The sequence below is a fragment of the Engystomops pustulosus genome, chromosome 6, assembly GCF_040894005.1.
Source record: "Engystomops pustulosus chromosome 6, aEngPut4.maternal, whole genome shotgun sequence".
NCBI lineage: Eukaryota > Metazoa > Chordata > Amphibia > Anura > Leptodactylidae > Engystomops > Engystomops pustulosus.
In genome coordinates this window covers 21,468,162-21,476,665 of record NC_092416.1, presented here as the reverse complement: position 1 = coordinate 21,476,665, position 8,504 = coordinate 21,468,162, and the positions used below count along the sequence as shown (strand labels likewise).

Sequence of the window (8,504 nt, the reverse complement as noted above, 5' to 3'; positions counted from 1 at the left end):
TACTAAGCTGGGGGGGCTGTATATGGGATACAGTGTATTACTAAGCTGGGGGGATGTATATGGGGTACAGTATATTACTAAGCTGTGGGGCTGTATATGGGATACAGTATATTACTAAGCTGGGGGGGTGTATATGGGGTACAGTATATTACTAAGCTGGGGGGATGTATATGGGATACAGTATATTACTAAGCTGGGGGGATGTATATGGGGTACAGTATATTACTAAGCTGTGGGGCTGTATATGGGATACAGTATATTACTAAGCTGGGGGGGTGTATATGGGATACAGTATATTACTAAGCTGGGAGGCTGTATATGGGATACAGTATATTACTAAGCTGGGGGGCTGTATATTAGAGGGTGCTATATATTTACATTAATCAGGGTAGCACTGAATATAAAATCACATGTAACATAATAACAGGATGGGATATATTAGTTATAGGATACAATAGATTACTTTGCATCATTTAAACCAAATGTTGGGGGGTCTGTATTAATAAATTGGGGGTGTTGTTTATTGATTGGTGCTGGACCTGCTATAATTCCAGTAGAATATATATAATGAAGGGATGTTTTATATGTGTGGAGCGTGCGGACAGTTGTGTTGTGAGGGGTATATATTATTTAGGAGCACAGTGTTGTTATCCAGGAGACTTTATACTGTAAGTGACTGTGGTATTTTTAGGGACGCCGGGTGGAGATGCTGCACGGAGCTGAAGATATCTGGCCGTGAATTCAGCAGTGATACGTCATGGATTGGAGAACCCGGAATAAAGTCCTCCTGATGGAAGAGATTGTCATCTATAAGGTACTAGATGCCACTAATGACTCCCAGATCCTGTAGTCAGTCACACAGTGTCAGGGAGCTGCCTGTGGGGATGTTAATTGTTAGTAAAGTTTTCAGCATTTACTTAACAGGGAGCGGGGGGGGTGGGGGCAGCATTTTAATATTCGCCTCAGGCAGCAAATATGCTAGAATCGGCCCTGGCCACAGCCATTAGGGCGCGTTCACACGTTGCGTATTGACCTGCGTTTTCATTGCGTTTAAAACGCATATACAACAGCTGAGGAGGGGTGATTTGCCTAATTACATCACTGTTAACATTTCCGATTACAAAATGCATTGTAAACACGATGTTTACGCATGCGTTAACGCGTTAACATATGCGTTTTGTTAACGTAAACGGTAATGTACCTAGGCAAATTACCTCTCATCAGCTGTTGTATGTGTGTTTTAAACGCAATGAAAACGCAACCGAAACGCAACGTGTGAACGCGCCCTTAATCCCAGGAGCTTCAAGTGCCTCAGGCCTAGTGCCTGGAACTCGGAGAGTTAAGCCCAGAACTGCAGCTCAACCCGGACTCAGTTCAACCTGCACCAGCCCAGCCTGCATCTACTATCAGACTGCATGCACTTTCCTTCAGACCGGCTCTCTCCATGACCGGCTCTCTCCATGACTCTTCCAGCTTAAGAATCTGCAGTTACTCGTTTGGCCATTGCCTGCTGTTCAATAAAGAACTGTGAGTTGATTTGCACATCGTTGCCTCCGTCTGGTCCCTGCTACGGCTGTATCACCATCAAGGGTGCCCCCATCTATCATCCAGGGATACATACTACAGACTCTAAGGGTTGCCCCAGGGAGAACCAGTACATCAGCCTCTCCCTCATATAATTTCTTGCACACACCACCTGCTGGAGACCTGCCAGGCTGTAGGACAGTCCTCCGGTCCCCATACCAAGCACCGTGACATCAGTACACCTGTATAAATATATATATAGTGAGCATGAGTGTATGAATATGTGTGTATTAGCACAGAACTGTAAGTGTGTGTATATCAGTATATAAATGTGTGTGATTCAGAGGTGGAATAAGACCTCCATGGGCCCTAGGCTGAGGGTGCGGTCACACGTTGCAGTTAAAACTGCATCGCAATTAGTTTTGGGTTGGTTTTAGGTGGTATTACTTATTTTAACAAGTGAAACACATGAAATCAACAGGTGAAAGACATTGGTGGAACAGCTTTCTCCTTAAAAATCTAATTCACCCATTCAGTTCATGTCTTTCACCTGTGAAATTGACAAAACTTCACCTAAAACCACCTCAAAGCTAATTGCGATGCAGTTTTAACTGCAACGTGTGAACGCACCCTGAATGAATATTATAGCATCAACAAGTCTGGAACCACTTCCCACTTATGGTGCTGGAATCAGCTTCTTGGAGATTGAAAACAGGTAGAAGGGACAAATCCTTCAATCTGTAGGTTCAGGACCTTTGGAGGACCTTGAAAGGTCCTTAGATGGCTCTTGTGTACATGTGTATTGAGAGCAGAAACAAATGTATGAGGATTTAATGAGTCAAGGTCCTTCTTCTATAAAGTTTGTTGGGTGGTTAGGGTTGCCATGGGCCCCATTAATGTCATGGGCCCCAGGCTACTGCTTACCCCCCTATATTATAATCCACTACTGACTACTACCACTACTGCACAGCCTGACATCTCCTGTCCTGTCCTTCATGATGTTGCAGGGCACAGGGCAAATATAGCAGACTTTAAACTATTGTACTTAAAGGTTATTTTTTCTATAGTTTGGTCAATTGTGTCTCTATTAAATTCATATTGAAATTATTGGAACTATATTCAATTTATAAAATCCAACAAATAATGACATTTTTCGGGCTGCACCAAGGTATGTTATGGTATAGAAATTGATCAGTAAAGAACATTAGAAAATTGCAGAAGTTTCCGCATAATCTTTGGTCTGGAGATATTACTGGAGGGGTGCCCCTATTTTTGTGTTATTCTAGTTCTTCCGCTGATGTCTTGTATTTTGGAGAAGTAGCTGCTGCTTATACTGCAGACTTGTTTGTAGGGTCAGATCAGAAGAACACGTACGAGGGTCCTCAACTAAAGACACAAGTGAGTCTCCTCCATCTGCTGACCTCGGGCGGCAAGTAGGGAAAGGGGCGGATGGGTGGGAGGTGCAGGAGGAGTTACTGAGTGTACACTGGGGGTCCTAATCAGTCACTCCATAAACATTATACAGGCTGCCACCTATAGTGGGGGTATCAGCAGCCCCCTGACACCACCATACACAGAGTCATCTCCTTCCCCAATATTATATATATATATATTTCTCTACAGGATGAACCGCGCCCTGATCCTCCTCCTAATATTAATCCCAATATCAATAGGTAAGTAACATATAGAGGATACAAGAGGAGAACCCAGGCTGAGGTCCTGTATCTAATCTTTGTATGTGTGATACTGATGAGCTGCTGTATCTAATCCTAGTATGTGTGATACAGTCTGCTGTATCTAATCCTATCATGTGTCATACTGATGAGCTACTCAATATAATCCTAGTATGTGTGATATTGTCTGATCATCTGCTGTATCTAATCCTAGTGTGTGTGATACTGTCTGGTCATCTGCTGTATCTAATCCTAGTGTGTGTGATACAGTCTGCTGAATATAATCCTAGTATGTGTGATACTGTCTGCTGTACCTAATCCTATCATGTGTGATACTGTCTGGTCATCTGCTGTATCTAATCCTAGTATGTGTGATACAGTCTTCTGTATCTAATCCTATCATGTGTGATACTGCCTGTAAAGATGTTGAATATAAACCTAGTATGTGTGATACTGTCTGGTCATCTGTAGTATCTAATCCTAGTATGTGTGATACTGTCTGGTCATCTGTTGTATCTAATCCTAGTATGTGTGATGCATTCTGCTGTATCTAATCTTATTTGCAATACTGCCTGTAAATCTTTTGAATATAACCCTAGTATGTGTGATACATTCTGCTGTATCTAATCTTATCACGTGTGATACTGTCTGCTGAGTTGCTGTATCTAATCCTAGTATGTGTGATACAGTCTGCTGTATCTAATCTTATCATGTGTGATACTATGGAATATAATCTTACTATATGTGATATTGTCTGCTGAGCTGCTGTATCTAATCCTAATATGTGAGATACGGTCTGCTGGGATTCTGTATCTTATTATATTGTGATATTGTTTGTTGAGCTGCTGTATCTAAGCCTATTTAGTGTGTGATACAGCAGAGGCCGATGCATCTGTACCAGGGTCAGGGCTGCTCTGCTGATCAGTGAGGGGCAGGGGGTGTAGGGCTCCTCCCTGGTTCCTAAAACCACTTGTAATTTTAACACACCCCTGAGCGGATGACCCTCCATCCCTCCTGGGGGGCGGCAGCAGTTCCTCCCAATGTACATTTGGTAACAGAGAAGAAATCTCATTTGTTCTCCTGTTCTCCCTGTAAAGTTACAGCAAACACTGAGAGACAACTGAGAGGAGACAGTATATACCATGAAGGTCATTTTGATGCCGAAGACGATACTGATGATTGGATGGACGGGTCAACATCTGGTAAGTGATGGAAATTATCACCAAATGAACAGATTTGAGTTTTTGGGGGGATTTTTTCACTGAAAAGGCGAAAGAAAATGTTTCTAATTATAAAGCTTGTACATAGGGGGCAGTATTATAGTAGTTATATCCCTGTACATAGGGGGCAGTATTATAGTAGTTATATTCTTGTACATAGGAGGCGGTATTATAGCAGTTATATTCTTGTACATAGGGGGCAGTGTTATAGTAGTTATATTCTTGTACATAGGGGGCAGTGTTATAGTAGTTATATTCCTGTACATAGGGGGCAATATTATAGTAGTTATATTCCTGTACATAGGGGGCAGTATTATAGTAGTTATATTCTTGTACATAGGGGGCAGTATTATAGTAGTTATATTCTTGTACATAGGGGGTAGTATTATAGTAGTTATATTCTTGTACATAGGGAGCAGTATTATAGTAGTTATATTCCTGTACATAGGGGGCAGTATTATAGTAGTTATATTCTTGTACATAGGGGGCAGTATTATAGTAGTAATATTCTTGTACATAGGGGGCAGTATTATAGTAGTTATATTCTTGTACATAGGGGACAGTATTATAGTAGTTATATTCTTGTACATAGGGGACAGTATTATAGTAGTTATATTCCTGTACATAGGGGGCAGTATTATAGTAGTTATATTCTTGTACATAGGGGACAGTATTATAGTAGTTATATTCTTGTACATAGGGGGCAGTATTATAGTAGTTATATTCTTGTACATAGGGGGCAGTATTATAGTAGTTATATTCCTGTACATAGGGGGCAGTATTATAGTAGTTATATTCTTGTACATAGGGGGCAGTATTATAGTAGTAATATTCTTGTACATAGGGGGCAGTATTATAGTAGTTATATTCTTGTACATAGGGGACAGTATTATAGTAGTTATATTCTTGTACATAGGGGACAGTATTATAGTAGTTATATTCCTGTACATAGGGGGCAGTATTATAGTAGTTATATTCTTGTACATAGGGGACAGTATTATAGTAGTTATATTCTTGTACATAGGGGGCAGTATTATAGTAGTTATATTCTTGTACATAGGGGGCAGTATTATAGTAGTTATATTCCTGTACATAGGGGGCAGTATTATAGTAGTTATATTCCTGTACATAGGGGGCAGTATTATAGTAGTTATATTCCTGTACATAGGGGGCAGTATTATAGTAGTTATATTCTTGTACATAGGGGGCAGTATTATAGTAGTTATATTCCTGTACATAGGGGGCAGTATTATAGTAGTTATATTCCTGTACATAGGGGGCAGTATTATAGTAGTTATATTCCTGTACATAGGGGGCAGTATTATAGTAGTTATATTCCTGTACATAGGGGGCAGTATTATAGTAGTTATATTCTTGTACATAGGAGGCAGTATTATAGTAGTTATATTCCTGTACATAGGGGGCAGTATTATAGTAGTTATATTCTTGTACATAGGGGGCAGTATTATAGTAGTTATATTCCTGTACATAGGGAGCAGTATTATATTAGTTATATTCTTGTACATAGGGGGCAGTATTATAGTAGTTATATTCTTGTACATAGGGGGCAGTAGTATAGTAGTTATATTCTTGTACATAGGGGGCAGTATTATAGTAGTTATATTCTTGTACATAGGGGGCAGTATTATAGTAGTTATATTCTTGTACATAGGGGGAAGTATTATAGTATTTATATTCTTGTACATAGGGGGCAGTATTATAGTAGTTATATTCTTGTACATAGGGGGCAGTATTATAGTAGTTATATTCTTGTACATAGGGGGCAGTATTATAGTAGTTATATTCTTGTACATAGGGGCAGTATTATAGTAGTTATATTCTTGTACATAGGGGGCAGTATTATAGTAGTTATATTCCTGTACATAGGGGGCAGTATTATAGTAGTTATATTCTTGTACATAGGGAGCAGCATTATAGCAGTTATATTCCTGTACATAGGAAGTAGTATTATAGTAGTTATATTCCTGTACATAGGGGGCAGTATTATAGTAGTTATATTCTTGTACATAGGGGCAGTATTATAGTAGTTATATCCCTGTACATAGGGGGCAGTATTATAGTAGTTATATCCCTGTACATAGGGGGCAGTATTATAGTAGTTATATTCTTGTACATAGGGAGCAGCATTATAGCAGTTATATTCCTGTACATAGGAAGTAGTATTATAGTAGTTATATTCCTGTACATAGGGGGCAGTATTATAGTAGTTATATTCTTGTACATAGGGGCAGTATTATAGTAGTTATATCCCTGTACATAGGGGGCAGTATTATAGTAGTTATATCCCTGTACATAGGGGGCAGTATTATAGTAGTTATATTCTTGTACATAGGGAGCAGCATTATAGCAGTTATATTCCTGTACATAGGAAGTAGTATTATAGTAGTTATATTCCTGTACATAGGGGGCAGTATTATAGTAGTTATATTCTTGTACATAGGGGCAGTATTATAGTAGTTATATCCCTGTACATAGGGGGCAGTATTATAGTAGTTATATCCCTGTACATAGGGGGCAGTATTATAGTAGTTATATTCCTGTACATAGGGGGCAGTATTATAGTAGTTATACTCTTGTACATAGGGGCAGTATTATAGTAGTTATATTCCTGTACATAGGGGGCAGTATTATAGTAGTTATATTCCTGTACAAAGGGGGCAGTATTATAGTAGTTATATTCCTGTACATAGGGGGCAGTATTATAGTAGTTATACTCTTGTACATAGGGGCAGTATTATAGAAGTTATATTCCTGTACATAGGGGGCAGTATTATAGTAGTTATATTCTTGTACATAGGGGCAGTATTATAGTAGTTATATTCTTGTACATAGGGAGCAGTATTATAGTAGTTATATTCCTGTACATAGGGGGCAGTATTATAGTAGTTATATTCTTGTACATAGGGGCAGTATTATAGTAGTTATATTCCTGTACATAGGGGGGCAGTATTATAGTAGTTATATTCCTGTACATAGGGGGCAGTATTATACTAGTTATATTCTTGTACATAGGGGGCAGTATTATAGTATTTAGTGGCAATATTGCAACAGTGATATTCTTGTACTAAGAGGACTGTTTCACTTCTCTTTCCTTTGATACTTAGTATACAGATATCTGTGTGTTGTGCGGTGCAGTGCGGGGCTGCACTTCCTTTATTCGCACCATCTATGATCTGTAGGTCTCTATAGATTGATACAATGTCCTTATTACAATGACATAACGTTATAATGCCTATGTTGTGGGTTTAAGGTTTCTGTGCTTCTTAAATAAACCTCAAAATCTTACTTTTCCGCAGGAGAAAACATAGAAGAATGCGATTCGGATGAAGAAGATTTTTACGATTTACGTCTCTATTAAATTTGTTTAATTTTTTTTTTTTCTATATCTATTACATAAAGGGGTCCTCTGCACTCTTCATGGGACAGACAGTTGGTAGTGAATTGTGAGGTTGCCACTGCTTATGGACAGGTCAATAGTTGAACAATTTTCAACTAAATAATAAAATTGAACATTTTTAAATTATTTTATATATAACTGTATTAAAAAATGCAAATCAGTGATGTTTTAAAACAGGGACTTTAAAATTTGAACTTAACTTAAAATGAACCTTTCACTAGATTTAACCCCATTAAACAGCCAGTTAGGGTATGAAATGTCCTTTCTAGAATTCCGTGAAGTCTCACAGTTTATCTACGTTGTCTCGGTTTATCTAAAAAAAAAAAAAAAAAACTCATTTTCCTATCATGTGACAATTAGCAGAAGAGAGTCATATTTTGCTAAGATGAGTCAAGTTTAGATGCTGCACTGAAAGGGTCAGATGACCTTTCTCCGATTCTTTAGCACCTGGAAACATGTGGCTGATGTCTTATTAATCTCTTAACACTCCACGCACTACTATTACAGCATGAAGCATGTATGAAGAGCCCTGGTGTGAGGAGTCGAGATGCGGGGTTTGCTACCTATTGCAGCAACCACCCACCGCTAACACCTGCAATTGTAAGTTTTCTGAAGACTTGTTACAATGTGCCAGTATCTGGTGTAAAATCATGTTTAAAAACTTAATGT

General features: G+C 38.8%; 1 long non-coding RNA gene across 1 annotated transcript; it reads left to right on the top strand.

Annotated features, from left to right (window-relative positions):
• Positions 1–2,825: 2,825 nt before the first annotated feature.
• Positions 2,826–8,199, top strand: LOC140065579 (uncharacterized). The gene is made up of 4 exons (XR_011847959.1): positions 2,826–2,922; positions 3,148–3,197; positions 4,295–4,399; positions 7,735–8,199. It is a non-coding gene; the product is annotated as an uncharacterized lncRNA (long non-coding RNA).
• The last annotated feature ends 305 nt before the right edge of the window (positions 8,200–8,504 follow it).